A 23,424-nucleotide genomic window follows, 5' to 3' on the forward strand; every position below is an offset into this window, starting at 1 on the left:
GTGATACATTTCTATAGATGAACAGAACAAAGATCTTTAGACAAGACATATGAATAAAATTCACTTTCAAAGAAACCAAATGAGGTCTATTCTTTGCTTTCATATCGCTCTACCAAGGTCAATTTGAAGGTGAACACATCTCAAGCCTATCAATAAATTTGTGCACTGACAATAGGTAATACATTACATATCTGACTTTTTCGCTGTATTACCTGTGGACGGACGTATGCATTTACTGAATTCTAAGAAAAGAGAAAAAATAAAACAAAACAAACATGTTGTATTCCCGCATTTACACTTGAGAAACAGCAAAAAGGGAAGTTCAAACCGCTATTCCTATAGCGAGCACACAGCGTCTACTTTGTGAACCTTCACTGTTGTGCAAAACTTCAAACATTTCTAATATTCTTTTTCTTACGCAAAACAACTATATTTTTGCTCATGACCATGCTCACATATTATAGAAGCAGCAGGAAACTAACTTCTACAAAGTTATAATTTCTAAAAAATAGTTTGCTGAGGATCACACAAGCATCTTTCACCTTTCTCACTATTTAGACCATGTAACATTTTGTTTAGGGGAAAACCTGTTCACCAGCTCTAATAGGGATTGTCAGCTCAACTATACAGACTAACTGATAAGAGACTTGTGAGGCTTGTGATACTTGTGCACCAAGTACCGACCCATTGTTCCCTTCAAAGGTCAAATAAGGAAACACTAGTCTGGGGCTGCCAGTCCTTTCATCCCTTTCATCCCTATCCAATTAAAATAATCCTCTAATAAAGACTATCAGTTTATTTTCACAGACTAGCTAATAAAGAACTAGCAATGTACTTGCAAGACTACAATAATGGTGTTATCACCCAATACTTATAGAACAAAACTACCCATATCTAATTCCCCTTTTAGATCAAAGCAGGACAGGCTAATGAAAATTTGAGACGAGGAGGGAGCAATATACATGTTACCTAGTTTTAATTTATAGGAGAGCTAGCAGAGAGATAGCTTCCAGCGGGGAGCTAGCCTCCTCCCCCAGTTTGACAGGAGGACATCTGAAACATATTTCACTTCAGTCAACACCATCAACCCCCGGGTGTAGCACTGGGCATAAACAAAATTCTAGGAGATAAATATCACTTTTGAGAGGGCTAGAAAGCCTTTTAGCACATGTACAAATGTCATTGCCACAAGATGATGTATGCGCCTATTAATATCTAATACAATGTAACTAAGGAAAATTCATTATAATTATTTATTTATTACAAAACACACTATTACTTTTGTAGGCCTTTCATTCCCATGAAGGAATAAGGAAAAGGAAATGGGACTGAGACGCAGCTAAAGTCCCCCATAACTAGGCACTATGCGACATTCAGTAGGGAAATGGCGGCAAAAGGGAAATCTATAAAAGAACAAAAATTACCAGGCTTGCGACACAACACCATGAGTACACCGTAGAACTCTTGTATTTTTCTTCTATACCATTTGACCAAATAGACATACACTGCTGAAGTGTTGTCTGTGAAATTTAGGGACCAGAACAAATTCCCCATAGAGGAGCTTGTGCTAGTATCAAAAATAGAATTGTCAAAACAATACAAAACAGAAACATACATAAAATAAAAACAAGCATACCAAAGCAGCAGGTATACTTGCTGTGCTAAGCACAGAATGCATAGACAAATCACAGTAACACATGCAAATGAGCTGTGAAACACAACACGATGCCATGCATTTCATGCACAGTGAGCCTGCAGCCCAAAACCCAGCATGCTGGCCTGCTTAATTTGTCAGGCTTAAGGTCGATCAGCATACCTACCATGCAGAACAGAACAAACAATGTACAATAAGCCAAAGAAAACATAAAACAAACAATATATTTACATGCGTGTAACATAAAATAATAAGCAATAATACATATACCAAACACAAAGGCCACAAAAAGTAAAACACAATATTAGTTACTCAAAGGACGATATTTTTCTCATGCATGTCATGCATCATGCGGTGTCAGTGCACACTTAGGGGCCGATTATGATCGCGGACGGACTTGTGTCCGTCCGCGATCATTGAGGAGGAGGAGGGGACGTCCGCATGGGCTGCGGAGTCCCCTCCTGTGCGATTAGGATGTGACCGCCACCCTGGCGGTCACATCCTCTATTTTTAACATTGCAGCGGGTGCAGCTTCAAGCTGCACCCGCTGCAATGTTAAAAATGCACGCATTGCATTTGCATGCAGAAAGAGGCAGGCACCGCGCGGTGCCTGCCGCTTTCTGCATGCAAATGCAGGGGGGTACCATAGGTACCCCCCATGTGCACCCCCCACCCCCCCTTCACCTAGGGGGCCCGCAACGGGCCCACTAGGTGAAGATCCGTATGCTTTTCCACAGCGGAAAACCCGCCGCGGAAAAGCACTTTTAAATGCCCATCCTGATATGGCGGACGGTGTCTGAGAGACACCGTCACCATATCAGAGCTTTTCCGCCGCGGTTGTAAGCCGACCGCGGCGGAAAAGCTGCGGACGGAAACCAGGACCCACCAGCCATCCTAATGTGGCGGTGGGTCCTTGGTCAGTCCGCTGCGGTTTTTCCGCATCCTCGGGGTCGGCGGTGGCTTCCGCCGGCCCCGAGGATGCGGAAAAACCACAATCATAATCGGCCCCTTAATCTGTCTAGCACAAAGTTGCATCAATACTCACCATAACACACAGATACAAATATTTCCCATTGCACTGAAACAAAACAAATCAAACCACAAAAAAACAACAACACACAAAATATTGGACAAAAAGGCAACCACTTAGTAAAAATACCTTCTACAAATACTTACTTTAAAACCTATGCTTGGAGCTCATTCACACCATTTCATCTATATTATCTATCATCACCCTATATATACTTATCCCAATCTAAAAGAAAAATAACATCTTTTCAATATTAAAAAAAAAAATAGTTTGCTTCTAACTGTCCACTTTCCGTTCTGAAAACCCTGTCTGCTGTCTTAGACAAGAAACAGACCTAACCTTTTTTAACCTTCAGCCAAAAAAACAAAATATTTAGCAGCATTGAAAATCACATGACAATCTTGTAATGACATTTAAGGCAGCATCAAAAAGGGAAATAGATATACATTTACTTTCACATCTTTCACTTGCTATGAACCAGGAATTTTCATATTTGCGCAAACAATTTATTCTTGTTATTAAAGGTACTAAATCTATTTCTTCACAGACATCTTTCCCTGTCTAAATGGGCCATTTTATAACCAATGCACTTTCTCATCTTTAAACAAAAAGGGGCATCTTACTTCTGGGTAAAATCACAGCTCTAACTGAGTTATTTTTAACATTTCAAACTTCTGAATCATACACATTTAATCCTGTTGCCAAAGGTATATTCTCACCCCCAGAACATACTAAATACTCCAGTGCACACTAGCAGACATTTGCACAAAACACACACTCTGCACCTCCACTCAGCGGGTGGGGCACTGGGCCCACTGCAATGGTGTCCCATGGACAAACTGCATACAAATACTGTTACGCACATATACATTCCCACCAGGCCGCTCTTATGAGCAACACAATCAATATTCTTTACCTACTAGGCGCTATGCATTTACCTACTCTCGCATGATCAGTAATCTCCACTAGGAATCCACTAGCAAAGTCACTAATCAGTATGCCAATAAGAGACCCCCCAACTCAATATTTATTTGAATAGAAAACGTTTATACTATGACATGGACCAACAGTGAAACAAAACAAAAAAAAACAACAACAAAAATGGACACAACAGACAACCAATAAATCTCTTTTTCTTTTTGCCTTTAAACTGCACACAAATCAGTCACTTATTCTGAATACTATTCAAACAATAGGAGTAACATGTACTTAAACTATTGCATCTGAAACACTCACTAACATATTTAGTAAATTAATTTTTCTCAAAACAATCCTTCTTTTCTCAGACTAGGCCATTTTAAAGTGTAATTCTCTATGTCCAAATACAATATTCTGTTGAAAGTTATTCATAATTTGTTCCTAATACTAAATCACAGGTGTTCTGACCAACTGCATTATACTTTTGTCTAAACCAGCAGCAGTTTGCACTCATATTCATGCAGACTCGCTCCAAATTCACAATTCACATGGCTCCAACTATGTATCTCTGTCTGTCTCTGCAAAGAGCTGAGCCTCCTAGCCCCCCTAAAATCTGCTGCCTGTGCTCTGCAAACCCATTAGAATGCTCTTATCACACCAAGGTCACAACTGCTCTGCGTCCATTTTCCCTTTTCTAATTAACCCTTCCAGACGGAATAAAAATTCACACACTGTTATTCTAAGCCTTCCCAACCTAAAGCTCTGCAACTTTTTATTGTGGACTGAAACACATCCACTCAACAGGTCATGTTTAAAACTGACTAAACAACTCCGCTTTAGCCGTTCAGAAATGCATTTCACTCTCACAGTCTTCCAAGAGCTAAGAATTCTGGGCTGCTATCCAGCCTTCGCCAGGCTTCCTGGCCCCCACCACTTTACAGACCTGAAGGCCAAAACCTGCCTTGCGCTCTGCGCTCCTCGTTTTGAAGCTGTCAAAGACAATAAGCCTTCCTAACTCTTTCTAACATGCAATAATTAACCCTATTTTAACAAATACATTTCTCTTTTTCCCTTTTCCATAGAGCACAGCCCTGCATGCACTTTTAAACTACATGAAAAATACACGGCAACAAATTCTAATTATCTGTGCATTCCTTTTTTTCACTTCTTTCAAACTTTACACTCATTATATATTCTATTAATATGCATTCTAATACTTGTAATCAAATCGTTTTTGTTTTCTTCATCTGCTACTGTTCACAAATTAAGGAGATGAAAGAAACCAAATTAAATAAGTTCCAAACACATTTTTTTTTAAAAGGCCACAGTTTTTTTTTCTTTGTTCTCATTCTTTTCTTTTCTGAGAGCCAGGCACAACCATCTCAGGTAGCTCACAAGGACCAGACAATCTAACTCATGCAACAAGATGCACTCACTTCATTCAAACAAACATTTACACAAACAAAAGGCAGCCCACAGACTGCTCTCAAACCAAACCAATTATAACCAAATCAAACATATTACATGAAATACATACCCCATCCTCTTAATCACTGCTCACATTGGCTCACTGAGCCATTAAAAGCAACTTTAAATGGGAACAACCTGCAAATTCCAAATGTACACTTTTTTTCTCTTCTTTTAAACTAAACTCTTGATCTGCCCATATTCTGGGCTATAGTCTCATCTGTCTTTGCTGAACCTCTTTCTGCCACAACCTTAGGGGATCAAACATGCTCTGACAGCTGTGCCTAGCAAACAATCTCTCCTGCAAGTAATCTATCTTAGCTGCATCAAAAATATTAAACAAAATCTACAGACCGTTGCGCACTTTACCCCGGAAGATCTGGGACTCTTCCAGCAAACCACTTACACTAGGGGTTTGGGTCCTTTCCCAGTATTCAACCGTGATGAGCCACACTCCAGCCCAAGTACCATCCGGTCGGATGCTCTAAAACAGACATCCACCCGAAACCCTTATCACCAATAGTCTGTCAGAGCGCCACTTGCACTCTGAGTTCCCCGGAGCACACTAGCCCCAGGAGCACACTAGCTCCTTTAACCACTGAGGACACACTAGTCCTGGAGCACACTAGCTCCCTTAACCACTGGGGACACACTAGTCCCTGGAGCACCCTAGCTCCTTCAATCACCAGTCGGACCACTCACCTCCTGTTCGCGGTACCCGATATCCACTGCTCTCCACCGCCGGCTGATGGGACCAACACGGTCAGCTCCAAAGTCCCGCCTTCCAGACCCCGGCGCAGGATCATGAACCGGGACCTCTCCCGATCAGCAAGGTGGGGCTGCGCTGCGAGAACCAAGCTCGGCATCAAAGTGGGTCCCTAGACCCACCGTGCCAACCAGAGGGTCCCCGGCCTTCTGCTACCCACTTACGGGTGAGAAAGATCCTTATCGCGGGGTCCCTATTTGGGCGCCATCTGATAAGCGTGGCTCAAATCCACCTGAGCGACTTACCTCACTCATCTATCATTCTCATGTAATAAGCCAGCCGGACGGTGGAGAAGAATAAACAAGGTATTTTATTAGGCCATAAGATTCATCTGCAGATGGGCCCCGTCAGATCTACACCCCAGGGAGTGAGCCTCCCCAACCCCACAGGCTGGCATCGGACTCTATCACTAGTTCCGGGGATGCACCAAAAAGGACTCGTCAATTCCAAGCATCCATGTGGTCCAACCACCATTGCATCTCCCACCTCGCTTCCTCTGAAAGAGGAATCAGATCTGAATATCGGAGGCCTCTCTGGAGATGACGGATCTTCAAACACTGCAGTGCCCTGTAGTGCAGAGGACCCGGGAAGATCGCTTGAATGGAGGATGCCAACAGACCTACAACTCGTGCTAATGATCTCAATGACACAGTCTGTTTGGAAATAACCAAAGTCAATTCCCTCTTGATATACCGAATCTTTTGATTGGGTAAGAGAAGTTGACACGAAAGTGAATTGACCTTGAAGCCCAGAAATTCTATCACTTGTGTTGGAGTCAAGACAGATTTCTGAACGTTCACCAGAAATCCCAGAGATTGTAAGAGGTCGATGGACCACTCCAGATGAATCAGGAGTTTGAGCGGACAGTCTGCCATAATCAGAATGTCGTCCAAGTAAATAATCAGGCGAACACCTCGAGCGCATAAGTTTTCCACGACAGGCCTCTGAAGTTTCAAGAAGCACCAAGGTCCTGACAAGAGGCCAAATGGGAGAACTTGGTATTCGAACCAAGTCCCCCGCCAATGAAATTGAAGGAACCGACGATGAGGACCGAAGATGGGAATCGACACATACGCATCTTTGAGATCAAGACGAACCATCCAGTACCCCTCTCGCAGAAGATCTCGCAACAGATGGATCCCCTCCATCTTGAAATGCCTGTAAACGACCCCTCCGTTGAATTCCTTCAGATTGAGAACTAGGCGGGATCTGCTCCCTTTCTTTTCGACCAGAAACACCGTGCTGACGAACCCCGTTGGATGACGGACAGTCGGAATTATCGCTCCCTTTTGGAGGAGGGCGTCTATTTCTGTAGAAATTAATTCCTGATCTTGAAGGGAAAAACACAGAGGTGTGGGAGGGTGGGTCTGATGCTGGGGCTGGTAAAACTCTATTCTGTAACCTTGGACAGTTTCCAGGACCCAAGCATCACTGGAGATCAGACACCAATTGTTGAGAAAAAAATGTATCCTGCCCCCCAGAACCACATCGCAAGCAGGAATCAGGCTCACCTGAAGTGTTGGAATACTGGTAACCATCTTGGTTTCCGCCGGAACGTCCTTTTTTATATTGGCCTCTCCCTTTGCGAGAGGGATAGAAATTGGATCTGGTATTATAGCCGGTATCTTGGCCTCCGCCTCTTTGGGACTGGAACCCCGTCTGGGATTGTTGCTGAGAGCCACGGCCGAACGAGCCATGTCATCCGGCCCTGGCAAAAACCGGACAGAATGCTCGCCGCAGCGAAGCCTGAGCTTTATCCAAACCACTGAAGGTGGCTACAAACTTTGTGAGTTCCTTTAAAAAGGGTTGATCAAACAGCAGACCTTGTGCTGCAGGACCAGATTCCGCGGAGGAGAGCTCAGCCAACTTTGGATCTAGTTTTAGAAGAATGGAACGGTGTCTCTCACACGAAATTGCACAGCTGGCATTACCCAACTGGCAAATAGCCCTTTGCGCCCACTCAATAAGTTCATCCGGGTCCACAAGGGCAGACGACTCCTTGGCCAGGAATCCAAGATCCAGGATTTTGGCGAGAGGACCCAATAAATCAAGCAGCTTCTCCTGACAGGAACACCAAGATCTGTCCAGACCCTTCTTCGGGTCTTTGGCGTACTTTTTGAGATAGGTGACCATCGTGGGGTCAACCTCAGGAGTCTCCGCCAGATGGTCTGCGAGATCCGGCCTAGGGCATTCGGACAGAAGCCTAGCCCTAACATCCTTTTCAAAAGGTTGGCGTATGTGCGTCTGGACATACTCTGCCACAGCAGGGGAGGGAAGCCAGGAAGTGGAGTGGGGATGAACAATATCCGAAGGATCAAAAGACAGGACAGGAGGATGCGTGGGGTCATCTACGAAATGTTCTTTACACACCGTCTTCCTAGGGGGAGGATCCTCATGATCCGAAGAAGTAGAGGAATGCGTGTCGTCGGTATCAGTAGGAGGAGGAGCGGATGACGACACACCCACAGCGGACTTGGATTTGGCAGACGCCAAGCTTTTAGCCAACTTCTGAAAGTCAGATTTATGAGGATTTACAGGGGACTTAGAGGACTTACGGGAAGCAGGTAACCAACCTTGCTGTTGCACATACTGATTCAAATGGCGCTTCAATGGATTAATGGCACGCACAAGTGCTTTATTCACGGAGTGCTGCACTCCCTGGTCCAATGCCTCAACCAAATCATGCTGCAAAGAGCCAGAATCATTCTCCTCATAGTAATAGTCATCTTCATCATAATACTCCTCCATGTTTACACAGCGTGTAAAAGTAATGCCCACTAGATGACTTATGCTATGACACATTCAATGACAGCACAGTGCACATGTGTACAATGACACGCATGCGCACTTTAAGCGCGTAGCACCGGGGAGCTAAAAATACCAGTTATATAACATAGTGCTCTGAGACGCTTGCGCAAACGCAAGGAGGTGGCACAAACAGACAGGGGGGTGCACAATGACAGCACATCGGCCTGCTACACCTCCTCTGGCCCTCAGTGTTCCATGAGGACTTCAGAGGAGCTATGTGGCAATCCCACACCACCCTCCACAGCTCCTCGATACTCTCTCTGCACCCATAAACCACGATTTTGCATTGTCCTCATTCTGCTGCCAGAAAGTGCAGCAAGGAAATGTCGGACGACAGAAGGTGACTTGCCACTTCCCCGCCCGGCACCCTGTTCCGCCTACCCTTCCAGCAGCCAATGCCCTGCTTTAAGACGAAACACTCTAACACTCCACTTGACAAATGAGATGCCATCTAAAGCAACACACTGCCCAATAGGAGCCAAAGAAGGGCAGGGCATCAGACCCTCTTTCTATAGCCACGTTTTTTTGTTGCTTTGTTGTTGTTTCAGGAGTTACCCGGATGTTGGCCTTCATCGTTAACAACATGAGTAAAAAAAACAATAATATGTTGGCTCATCATCGGTGATTCTCGGAGGATAACTTAATCTCCCAGTGCCTACCCAAAAATGATTGTCTGGTTCCGTCGCCAGAGAGTGCAGCAAGGATATGTTGGACGACAGGTGGTGACTTGCCACCTCCCTGTCCTGCCCCCTGTTCTGCCTACCCTTCCAGCAGCCAATGCCCCGCTTTGTGACGAAACACTCCGCTTGACCAATGAGCTGCCATTTAAAGCAACACACTGCCCAATAGGAGGCAAAGAACGAACATCTTTCTATCACCGTGTTTTTTTGTTGCTTTGTTATTGTTACAGGAGTTATCCGGATGTTGGCCCTCATCGCTAACAACATGAGTAAAGAAAAATATGTTGGCTCAACATCGGTGATTCTTGGAGAATAACTTAATCTTCTCGTGCTTACTCAAAAAAGAATGTCTGTCTTTAACTTAACTGTTGCTCTTGTAAAGCACTCCAATTCCTTCCGGTCGAGTTCACGCGTCACGCAATATATAAAACAACAAAAAATACATTGTCTCAACGTCAGGGATTCTCGGAGAATACCTTAATCTCCCCATGCCTACCCAAAAGTGAATGTCTGCCTGAAACATAACTGGTGCTCTTGTAAAATACTGCAATTCCTTCCGGTCGAGTTCACGCAGTACAAAAAAAATGCCCTTTGAGATGGCTAACTAAAAAAGTTCTCAGACTGAAATCGCCAGAAATAGAACTAAACACACAAAAGAGGGACTTTGAAAGAAATGCACCAATAAGAAGCCAGCATTTCTGAATGGCACAGATAGAAAACAATAGCAATGGGTGAGTATGCCAAACCCACACAGAGAGATACAACAGGTCATCACTGATGCTCCACCTAAAAACAAACAATTGTGTTTATAGATGAATGGTTTTATTACTTTTTATAATGTAAATTGGTCAAGCTCATTGATTACAATTTACAGCATGGAATATAAAACATCAAGTCATGTAAGAGAAGAAAGAATGGTTTATTAATACATATTGTGTGTGCGATTTTGGATACTAATTATTGTAATAAAAATAAAAAGGAGCCCCTTTGCTGCACCTATTTCATAAGCAGAGTTAAGCTGTAACCTCCAAGAAGATTGTTGTGAAATGGATTTAGAAGATTGTCTGCCATGTAAGTGGTGTCTATTTTAAGGCAATGTAGGTAAGCCTTCTTCATTCATTTGGGGCCAGATGTACGACCCTTTCATTTAGTGCCTCGTAATTTGCGAGTCGCAAATTGCCGGGCGCTAAATAATATGTACAACAATGTTATTACACTGTTTTGCGATTCCCAATGGGGTCGCAAATTGCGAGGCTCATTAATATTAATGAGCCTCTCGCAATTTGCGAGCCCATTGGGAATGCCAGCCTTCCCAGGGATGGTGGCCTGCTAGGTTCAGCAGACCACCATGTCCGGGACTGCTTTTTAATAACACAGCTTTAAAAATAAAATGCTCCCCATTTTCCTTAAAGGAAAACGGGATGCATTAAAAAAATGAAACGTTTTCATTTCATTTTTAAAGGGCAGGCAGTGGTCCCTGGGACCACTACCTGCCCTTAAAAAATATTTTTAGAGACTGTCACAAATTGGAATCCCCCCTATTGTATTCTATTCTGTTAATTCCTTGTGAGCGAAGTGTTCACTGCTGATGAAATGCAGTGTTTTGAAAGTCATAAGCTTGAACCCTAGCAATTTACACTAAGCCTTCCACCCTTTCAAGCTGGGTAAATTGAGTAATAGCAGCATGTCTTGAGAGTGCTTGCTAATGGCAGAGTTACATATTTAGAGCTTTATAAGAGCAAATTATAATTATTATATAGTACACCCATTTTGTTGGCCTTACACCCGTATTGTTGCTCTTTTTAGTTTGACTGAAGCCAGTAAATCTAATCTAAATCCGATGTTTTGCTGTGATGAGGATTTCCTAGCACTGCCTGTGGCTTGAAGGGCTGAGACGATTTTTTGTGATATCATGGTTTTGCAAGTTTTTTCATATTCACCCCTGCTCATATTGTTGAAATGCGTGATTCAAATACAAATTAAATAGCAGCAATTGAAGGAATAAAGGCGTTTGTGGGAAATTTGTGGTTGCACTGAGACGTACAAGGGTTAAATGGTGGGAATTATCTGTATACATGGTATAATTGCATGACCCTGACCAGAAAAGGTCTGAAAACTCTTTTCTGGTTTGACTGAGGGTTTCTACTAACCACAAGTGATGGAGGAGCATGCTCTCTCGCACCGAGGGGTAAGAGAAGTATTGTAAGGAAGTGGATACACCCTCCCAATTAAACTACAAAAAACGTAAAGTATCCAGAACCATCAAGCTCAAAATAAATCTTGTGACGAACTCCGCTTGGATGCGGGAAAGGAGGCAACTTATTTTTGTTATAGGGCTCTAAATAACACTTACAGTACGGTGTAACACTCAAAGTAAAGGGGTCAATAGCCATGGAAGGCTACAAAGGACGATATGGCCCTAATAAGGTGGGACTAACAAGCCTCATAATCAATCAGAAGACAGAATTTACGAAGGACAAAGACAGAAGCCAATGAAAAATATGGGCGGAGAGTGAGGGCAGGTTGTCTCCCGTACTCTACTTCTGCATGCCGCTAAAGCTCGACCTAAAAACCTGAGGAAGCAGGGTGGAACAATTATAATAAAAAAACAATGACATTCTAAGACATTTTTTAGTATATACTGCAAGAAGGAGAAACCAAAAATGTCATTTTTTGTTAAACATCCATTTGCATACAACAGGATCACTGCCCATGCTTGCGTCAATAGGTAGTGTGACATAATGCACAGCAACAGACGCGCTTTTGTACAGAAGGACAAGTGATATGCGTTTCATTTCCTGTTCTGCAGCCCTCTCTTTTCTACTGTTCATACAAGAGGGCATGAGTGTCGCTACAGTACAATTATAGCATACTGAAAAAGGACTCTAAGGAAGCAGCCTCCATTATTGATACAATGAAACGGTTTCCCTTACGTCAGCGCCTTCCATAATACGGCAAGCAGAAGAGTCCAAACATGGGCACTGCGAAGTATTAAATGCAATAGCATGACGCAACCTTGCACGGCTTCTTGATGTTCTTTTCTTCTCATCTGGACAACGATGATTCCACTACCTGAAGATGGACAAGTGCCAGTGACCTTGTTCTTCTTTCCACCCAGGAGATATGGATTATACTCTGATATAGCGTTCTCAAGAGATGTGATTGTTACTTCCTCCGGAATACCTTAAAGAGGTTTAGCACGTGCCACCATGAAGGCCTTCCTCATAATCACACAGGCTTCTTTTACCTTGCATTTGCATGCTCTTGAATTTCCAGGAAATATTTTTTCTTTGACCAATTCATTGAAGAGGATGTTGTATTCGATGTGCATATTTCTCTCAACCTCTTTAAGTTTTGTGGGGATAGCACATCCAGCATTAAAACAGCCAGGTTTTGAGGAGTATTTTGAACCAGGGGGAATATGGCAAGCTGGATATGTACCTGCAGCTTGTCCCAAAATGCGGGCGCTAGGAATGGGAAGGAGAGGCCACCACTAAGCCAGCTGGAGCTAAACTAGCTAACCTAAGGCTTCTGTTGGGCGATTGATAATCTTTGCACTAAGGTAAAAAGGGACCCCATTGTACAAAGCTTGATGCATATAATAAAGGAGCTAGAATGTGCATCGCTTCATGATGAGTAACCAATTAAGGAATTTCAAAACTAGATCGATGAAGTGCAGGGGCCGGGGGGGAGGTGACAGACCAGTCTGGCTGCTACATTTTGTACCACTTACAAACGTGACAGCAGAGGCTCATTAGTCACCACCAGTAGCGCATTACCACAGTCCATGCACCTTCTTATGAGGACTTGAATACTGATCTTCCTACAGTGCACAGGAATGCAACACATACCTTCCTAAGCATACACAGGATTCCAAAACAGGCCCCACTCAATGAAGAAACTGAATTTTTCATGCTAAGTTTCTCCTCCACCACATTGCCCAGATTTTTTATAACCCTTTTGGTAGAAGGGTGACTGCCCAATTGTGTTGACCATCAATTGTCTGTCGAAATATGGGTGACCTTCCCCAAAAATAATTTCCATCTTGCCTTCATTGAGCTGCCAGCAATTCTCCATCATCCAGATTGCACAGCACGCAGAAAGCTCTAGCAGCTTCCTTATTATGTCCGATAGATACAACCAATTGAGCGTCATCAGCATAGGATATGTATCTGTAAGCCTTGTTATCTAACAATCCTAGCCAAGGGAGGGTCACCTCCTTATTTTCTTTCTTACCTCTCTCTTGCCTGATCCTGTTCTTCTTTACCCAACTTCATCATTTCTCTTTCTTTGCTTCCATATTTGAAATCCCTTGGCCCACAGCCCCCAGCTCTGTGCCATTTATAAACTTTACTTTGTGGACCTGCAAACAGAAGAGACCCAAAAAGTACTGATTAATGTTTTAGTCCACCTAGCTTACCAGCCCATCAGGAGAAATGATTCCCCTTTCTTCCTCCATGACCATACCTTTCAAGAACCCCCTTTGCCTCAGAAGTGCCTCCCCTATCTCAGGGAGTGTCTCAGGACTCGATATCGAGCCATACATTGTTCAATCTTTACATGCACTGCCTGGCTAATGTAATCAAATGACACAATGTCACCATAGTGTTGATGACACACAGCTTATTGTCACTCTATCAGGAGGAGGGGGCTGCCTCCAATTCAGATCTTGCCTGATGGATCTTGCAGAATGAATGGATATGAGTTGTCTCAGAACTCATATAAAACTGAGGTACTCATTTTTGGGAAACAACCTTCTGTGTGGTCATCAGCTTGGTGGCCAAAGGAACTTGGCCCTACTCCAGACCCTAAGCACAAAGTAATAAAAACGTGGCCTTTCTGTTTGACTCCAACCTTACTTTTGACAGCCAAATATCCTGTGTGGCTGGGAAGTGTTTCAGCACTCTTAAGACTCTGGCCAAAATCATGGACCTCCTTCCTATATCTGCCAGGAAAAGAGTTCTTCAGGCCCTTGTATGTCCAACTTAGACTACTGTAACATACTTTACATTGGAGCCACAGAGGCGTGATTAAATAAACTACAGAGAGTGCAAAATGCGGCGGTATGTCTCCTGTTGAAACGTCCAAGGCGGGCACCCACTGGCCTTGCCCTGGAAGATCTCCACTGGCCGCCTTTAAGAAAAAGAATTTCCTTTAAAGTCATGCGCTTCTGTCATAGGATCATTAATGTCAGAGGCCCTCGTTATCTTTTTCCATTAATTAAATCCCACCAACCCAGTAGAAGACTCAGATCGTCGGCCGCCGCCCTGGCAACAGTGCCCGTCATATAAAGATCTCGCCTGGGTGATTCCACTTTTGGTTTTCGGGCAGAGAAGCTGTGGAACACCCTGCCCCTCCACCTGAGAAAAGAATTCATTGAGAAAACTTTCAGGAGGAAACTTAAAACATGGTTGTTTAGCCGGCTTAACTTTTGGATTTTTTGCTGTACTATTCCATATCAGTTTTCCTTTTCTTTTCAGGCTTTTCCCTTCATCACTCCTGCATTTTGATAGGGCAATCCTAGCATGGGGACCCTCTGTTGGGAACAACCATTGCACTTTAAAAACTGTTAACATAACATAACATACTTCCTCAGCTGCTAGAATGCGGGGTTCACGGTGCCACTGCTCAGAACTCTTTGATAGAGGTGAAATAAAGGAACATTTTGAAAAATAGCAAGAACAAAAATACACCATAGTCCATCTATATTTATATGACATTTTGTAGAAAAAGATGAGATTAGATGCCCTCTATTCCCAATTTTAAAAGAAACTTGCTAAGTATTAAACTATTCATAATAGTACATATAGTTTAGTATGTCTTTAATCTGTACCCGTGAAAATCCCTTTATTCATTTGCCATTTAAAAAAACAAGGGCCAGGAGAGTAAAAACAGAAACAAATTATATGGGAATGTTGTGAATTGTTGAGCATGAAGTGTCATTCTTGTGGATTCTGAAAGCATCAGTGGGTGTTGTTTAATGAACATAAGCAAAATGTAAAGAAAATATGGGGTCAATGACATACACCTCTAAACTAAAATCGACAATGTATTTCCCCCTTTATATTTCTTTTATATACAAATGGGGTGGAGAAATTTTTATTGGATCAGCAGTTGGACTACCCGAGTATTGGAGGAAAGCAGGTTCCCCTTTTGTCTTACGCGGATGATATGGTATTGATGACTTTAACTGCTAATAGCCTACAAAAAGCTTTAATTGCTTTTACTGATTTTATGATGACATTGGATCTTAAAGTAAATTTTAGCAAGTCTTTTATCATGGTGTGTGGTTTAAAACAAACAAAAACGAGGACATTTGTGGTAAAAAGAAATACTCTAGACAAAGTTCCTAACTTCACATACCTGGTGAATGTGTTTAATAATAAACTGAACTGGGATCATCTGATCACGGTGAGGGCCCAACATACTAGTAGAATCGTAGAGGGCTTCTTCTGCTTTGCATGCAAGCTGGGCCATAAGCCCAGGAAGAAATACTTACTTTATACAAAGCAAAATGCTGGTCAGGTACAACCTATGGGACAGGAGTATGGGGCTACCAAAAAAGTAACCAGATACAAATTCTGGAAAATACATTTTTAAAAAGACTACTGATGGTCCTAATAGTTATCCTACAAAATACTGTCACTCAGAATTGGGTATGGATTATGTTGAAAACCGAATTAAAATCGCCCCATTACTTTTATGGGGGAAAGTGTGGTTGTCAGAGGAATTGTCATTTACTAGAGGGGTTATTAAGGACTGTATGAGCCTCGAAAAGGTATTGTCTATCCTTTGGCTCCGGTACATTAAAAATGCATTTAATAAGATTGGTCTGGTAAATTATTATGACAATCCCGAAAGCATTCCAGCTAATATGAAGCCACTCATTAAAAATGCTTATTACAAAGAATTAGGAATGCTTGACTCGGCTGACGAGCTTTTAGTTTATAGGCAGCCAAGAGGCCTTCTGACTAGGTTTTGTCTCTGCACAGTGCACTTTCTTCTGGCTTTTACTAAGCCGGTGAGTTGGTGTGAGAGACTGACTCCCTGTCCATGTAATAATTCAGCCCAACAAAGCACAATGCACTTTATGCTCTTTTGCACATTATAAAAGGATATAAGGGCCCGCTTTATCAGGCCAATTTTGAAGGAAATTTGTCCTAGTTCGTATCAAGAGGGTTTTAATTATTTATAATCTTTGTCTTCAGCCACCATCTGTAGTGCTGTGCTTAATTTCATTAGAATTGCAATATCAATTAGGAAACGTTATGAATTGTATTAGGAAAACCGGGTATCGCGATCAAAGGGTTTAAATCCATCCTGTTATTTTTGGATAGTGATAGGATATGCTGAAAGTTTAAGATCAGGATTTAAATTTTAGATTGTGAAATCTATATATTTATCCACCCCAAATATTGTATTGGAAACATTTTAAAGATGTTTTATGTATGATGTTTACTTTAATGATTTAATTAATTCTAATAAAGTTATTTGATGATGATGACAATGTAATCCTCTTTGACAGTTCCATCATTTTCTCCATTTACCACAGGGTGCTCACATGTATTATGATGTATTATTCTGTGGACTTTAGGGTATTGCATTTCTGTGCCTCCTTGCGTGATAATACATCATCATGGTATTGGTAAGAGTTGTGCAGCTCGTATACCAAATCTTATTTGGGTAGTTTTGAGGTTGTGTTTCTGAGGCAAGTTTAAGGTTGCACAGCCAAAGCTGCACACTTTATTTTTTTCACAGATGTGAGAACATGGGGTTTGAATTTAAATAGTGTTGGCCAGAGTGTCTTTGCACAAAGTTTATTTTTAGATGGCAGATGGAAAAGAGAAATGTTTTAGCTAACTTTCGAAGCTGCTTTGGAATCTGTCAGAACGGATGTATGTCAGTACATCGCGATCTTTTAGATCGCAGTACTTTACAACGCTGCCATTACAACGCAAGTCGTTACAACGACTTGCGTTGGAGGGCGCGGATTGTGGAATAATATAATTTTATATTCCAACACCAGTCCACGTAACAGTAGGCAAGGTGTTGGAATCTAAAATTACAATATTCCTTAACCAACAGCGCCATCTATCGCAAGTCGTAGTAACGACTTGTGTTGAAATGGCAGAACTGTTAAGGTAGTGCGGTGTAAACACTGCGTTGTAAACAATGTTCCCCGTCAGAACTGTCTTCACGAAGGGCAATGCGCTGCTTCCTATTAAGTAAAAGACAAGAAAGCCTGCCTTTGACAAATCAGATTTCTTCAGGAAGTAGATTCCGTGGGGATGAGATCAGAGAAGATGTTTTCCAGGGGCTTACTTGCATAATGTACTGCACTTATCTTCTGTTGCCTTGGCTTCGTGTATTTTAAATCCAGTGACAAAAAGTATGGCAGACCCAATAGGTCTTACCCATAATACTCAGGCGCAGAGCGATTGGCATGGCTTTGCTTGTTTGGTTTGGCATTGTGAATAGTTTATTTCTAATTTTCTGTTTGAGAATCCATTGACCATCTTCGAATGATAAATTAATGACAAGGTTTAACAAACAGACATTCTAAATTAGTAGCCAGTGCATTGGCATGCATGCGTCAGCACGCAGATGCGCACGCACACATGCCAATATTAAAATGGTTTTCGTTGTGCTTTTTAGGAAAAAACTTTTCAAGGTGACGGCTGGCACATCAGCATGCATGCATGCATGATGGTGGGCCATCTTGGAACAATTTTTTCCATAAAGCAAAAGTATGAGTGCAGCCCATGCACGCACAAGCATGTTGATGCACCGCGGAAGCCATCTTGGACAAGTAATCTAAAAATAAACAGGGATTCTGAGAGGTGGATCAGGAGATCATCAGATAAATTCATAGACCAAAAGGATAAGAGGATCTAGAAAAAGAGCGCATGGCAGAGATGGGTAGGGAAACCAAAGAAAGCAATACAATCCCATGGAGTGCCTGAAGAGAAATAAACAAATAATTCTACTAAGTCAGCAATGGAAGCGGTGGAAAAATTCAACTCTGCCACTCAGAAATGATGCTGAAGCCTTATTGTGCCAGGGGTGGAGCAAACACATCAACAGGGAGGAAAGTCATATAACAAGTGGCCTGAAACTGGGATAGACAAGTAGCACGGGGCTGACTTGAAGGTTCACACTAAGTATATGTTAAAGTATGGGATGCAATGATAGCTGCAGTGCTTAATTTGAGCAGGTGGAGTCTGGTACTTGGTGCTCGCAGTTAATTGGCAACACCGGCACCTATAACAGTCTGCCACATGGTGATAATGTTTGTTTAAGTTAGAGATGAGCACAACAACAGTTGTTTATCATTTCCATGTACATTAAAAATAACTAGGGCCCTCCGCCCAAGCCATTCTTATAGTTTTGGGACCCTGCAATGGTCTACATTGTCTCACTTGTAGGACTGAGGTGGTTAGATCTTGTGCTGATGTAAGGTGCAGTTTCTCCTGTCGCCGGCCATGGCCTTTTTTTTTCTTTATATATAAATTAAGCACAAGGGGCCTGATTCACAGAACTAACTTAAGACTAAATCCTAAACTTACTACTTTTGGTATTCACAGAAGTTAGGATTTTGTCTTAAGTTTGTCTTAAGACAGGCTTAAGACATACTTAAGTTAGGGTTTTGTCTTAAGTCTGTCTTAAGTCTATTTTAAGACAAACTTAAGACAAAATCCTAACTTCTGTGAATACCAAAAGTAGTAAGTTTAGGATTTTATCTTAAGTTAGTTCTGTGAATCGGGCCCAAGATAACTGCAACAGACAACTAAAGCTGTCTGTAGTGAGGCCACAAAAAAGAAGGGGAAATGAGGCAGTGTTTACCTACTAGAAAAATCCAGCATTAGTATTCTAGGGGCACAGGCTGCCACTTTTTTAGTAAAAACACATGGAAGAAAATGGATGGCAATCCGTGTTAGCTAGGAGCAGCAGCTGCAACAACAGGCATCCATTTTGAGCTTTCAACACTGCAGTTGCCACCCTTTGTCTGATTGGCTTTAATAACCTTTCAGTTCTGTTAGTGGCACATTTTTCCCTTACAGCAGCCATTCAAAAGTCATCCAGAGGCTGCTGTGGAATTAATAGTGAGGTAAGGGGGACATCTGCCTGAAGTCCTAAGGTTGGAAGAGTATGTGACAGTTTGTAGGGTAAAATATCAATAAACTTTACATCGATATTATGGAGTTTATATATTTGCATGTTGATATTTACAACTAAATTTTTGGTACCAGACTGTGGTATGTTCCTTCGGCTGCGTCTAACATTTTGGGAAGGCTGATCCATGAATATGCAAGTCTGGACTGGCCAGATGGGCACCTGGAATGTTCACCAGGAGCCCTGGCAGGACAGGAAGGACAGAGTGACTTTCCACCAGCAGTACCAGTGTTGCAGGGAGCAGCCATGCTGAGACCCCTGCCTCAATTTTTTTTTTTTTTTTTTTAATATATTTTTATTGCAGGAATCAGTAAATCAATACAATATCGACCAGCATTGTATTATGAACGACATATACTAAAGAAAGCCCACCGACCCCCCTCCATAACGTTTGTACACAGCCAATTAGCCCATATCCCTGGGGTTGGGCGGCAAATACAGCTGGGGTCAGTAGAATGCTGGAGTTGGTCCGGATAACACACTGTCCGTCTTCTGCTTTTCTAACCAAACCCAAAACCCCCAAAGTAAACCCCCCCCTCAAAAATGCTTAAGACTTAAGTTAGGATTTTGTCTTAAGTCTGTCTTAAGACAAACTTAAGACAAAATCCTAACTTCTGTGAATACCAAAAGTAGTAAGTGTAGGATTATGTCTTAAGTTAGTTCTGTGAATCGGGCCCGGTGTGGCTAGCAGCGGCAAGTACAGGTAAGCGTGGTGAGGCGGGTAGGATGGGGGGAATCAACAGATGACGGAATAGGGAATATTAAATAAATCCTATTCTGTCGTCTGTTGACTCCCTCCTCCCTCCTTTCCCGCTAGCGTCCCTGTCCCACCGAGCTTACCTGTAGGGGCTGCTGCTGAGTGTGGCTATTCATACCCATATTTAAGTTTGATGTAGCCGTCACCACCTTGTTGCATATGGGAGCTATCAGCATACAGTAGCAGGTTATGGGGCACATCACAATCTGCTGTGTCTTTGAATATTGTGGCATTTGAAGGTGCTATGCTTCGAAAATGTCATGTCCGAATTTGTTTCCTCATACCCCTGCAACGAGAAACAAAGGCAGCACGTTTTCCTATTTCAATTTCCAAATGTAATTGGATTTGTGGATAGAACACATATCATCATTTGTCCACCTTCTAAAATATAGTACATTCCCAGGAATTGCAAAAGTCATCGCTCTCTAAATATACAGGTGGTTTGTAATGCCTATGTCTCATCACAGATATTGTGGCACAGGGTTCAGGGCATACACACGATTCTGTCATTTTTAGACATTTCGCTTTATAAAACCGTCGAGCTACAAGACAGTGGGCAGAGGGATGGTTGCTTGGTTAAGTTTACATATTTAAGTAAATCTACAATTCAACAAACTAGAATAGTGTCACTATGTCAATCAAACAAAAATGAATGTGTCCATCTGTAACGTAATTGATGCTCATGTACAGCGCTCTGATACCTTCGGGCCTAGTTTGTGCTATACAAAACTCCACAAAAAAAATCTATTGCTTGTATAGCACAACTGCACATCTCAAAGCACTGGGGGGGGGGGGGGGGGGGGGGGGGACTTGCTGTGGTTCATTCGAAGAGGCAGGTCTAGAGGTCCTTTCTGAATTGAGGCAGGGAAGGAGACAGCCTGAGGTGGAGGGGTGTGGTGTTCTAGGTCTTTGCTGCTAGGTTATATTCCTGAATAGTTTTATATTTCTTCAGGTGACAGTGCATTTTCCATACGACCTTAGATTCTTAGACCACACTTTCTACCTAGAGGGGCCAGATTAAATTGAGAAACTCTGGAAGTGTGATTTTCTACTCCACCTGATATTAACCTGGATTTTCCCTGCACACTATTTAATTTATAAACATTTCGGTGAGGAATAGGCTGTCGCTGCATCACTTCTACTTACTTGGAAAATAAAGAAGGAGTTGTCACAACATTATTACTCCCGCGCTTATTTTCATGACAATGAGAGAGAGTCGAGCCCCCCATTCTGCTGCAACCGCTAGCCCACTACCTGCCAGCCATAACCTATACTTCCTCCACGTCTTTGCCTGTTTGACCAACGTTGTGGTCTCACGGAGTAGCAGGCTGCCGACATAAGCTGTACTCGATCATACTAGGAAACCCGAAGGGTGGACCCACCCCTTATTTTTTGGCCAGCTTTAGATTGGAGAGTCTATTGCTGACGCTGGGCGACATGTCTTATCCGGCCACCATTTTAAGGTCAGGCATTCTAGGTGACAGGTGTATTACTAATAATTGCTGCCGCCATTTTGGAAACAGGCGCTTCCCTTTCAGACAATTAGCCATGTCATATCTGACTGCTAATTTCAGGTCAGGCATTTCCCATACATGCAACCCATTCACCTCAATCTGCCTAATATAACCCAGAGAATTGTATTAGACAGTGTCTTAGTTATTTGACATTACAACTTTTGCGCCTACATTTCCAAGCTATGAAGGGTATATCCCCACCTCCACATTGTTAAACAACTCCCAGAAAAACCCCTCTGGAATGGTTATGATGGAAAGAGGCTTTTGAAACCTTTCTTGAAGCATTTGATGGCGACATCTGAATTTGAAATTAAAAATTAGAAAATGGAAGAAAACACAAAAAGGGTGAAAACTACACAAAGAGAATAGTCAGAACGAAAAGGACAATATGAAACAATATAACAACAAGTCTTGTGCACACACATATGAGTAAATACAACATTAAAGGTAATCGTTGTTTAAACAACGATTACCTTTATGAGTAAATACAACATTAAAGGTAATCGTTGTTTAATCAACGATTACTTTTAATGTTGTATTTACTCATATGCGTGTGCACAGGACTTGTTGTTATATAGAGACGGACCGGTGTCCAAAATTGAGGGCATGAGGGGTTTTCCCTCACCTATTGCACCGCATCGATAACCTTCGTTTTGCTACATCCACAACACTAGGCAAGCACCATACCATACCCTGTGATAATTAACCCCTTAAGTGCTGCTGACGGCCAATGGTCGTCAGCAGCTCTACCTCCCCAGTGCTGCGCACGACCATTGAACGTCCATTCAGCACTAGTTCTAATGGACAGCGCAGCACTGGGGAGAAATGTTTACACGCAGCTAAGGTGTTAACACTCCCTTTTCGTCTCCTCGAATATTAAACAATAGTTGGGAAGTACCAAGCATAAAAAGAGTGCCAGAACAAAAAGAGGAAACAAGAGAAGAAAAACAGGAACTAATAAACAGGCTCTGCACATCACTGGAAAAAATATGAGGTTGATTCCTCAGTGGATAAGTATATTTACTGCAGAAATGTATGTGTAATTTGGTGGTGACCATGTCCTCGAGTCGGAGAGGCCTATGTCCATCCGTCAAGCCATCAGCTCTGAGGCTAATCAGATAACTCGTCGGCTAATAAACCTTCTGTAGAGATCTGACATCAATTTCTGTTGAAGGGCCTTCACCAGTTATAAAAGTCTGAGTTATTCTGTGTACTGCCAATAATTTTGGGCAACCAGCAGGCCTCTGGTTACATTTCTAATGACGATTATCAGTGACTTAGAAACTTACTGAAAAATTGTGTCTTCAACTTGAATGTTCTGAATGCTGATTTTGAGTTAAGAAAGAGCATTACGAACTGAGCTCATGCTAACATTAGATTGTTTTTACACTGTCCTCCATCTTGCCTCAACGTCACAATATACCACATGATGACCGCTCTGATTTCTCTTCTAAATACAGTATTGTTAGTGTCCACATGACTAAAAAGAGAGGGGCATATTTACAAGCCCCTTGCGCCACTTTTACGTCATTTTTGACATGGGGAAAGTGATGCAAAAGTGGCGCAAGGGGCTCGTAAATCTGCCCCAGAGTGTTCTCACTAAAGTTTTCTCACTGTAATGAATCAAGGACACTTTTTACTACCCCAGGCTCATGCT

Source organism: Lissotriton vulgaris, chromosome 10, assembly GCF_964263255.1.
Source record: "Lissotriton vulgaris chromosome 10, aLisVul1.2, whole genome shotgun sequence".
NCBI lineage: Eukaryota > Metazoa > Chordata > Amphibia > Caudata > Salamandridae > Lissotriton > Lissotriton vulgaris.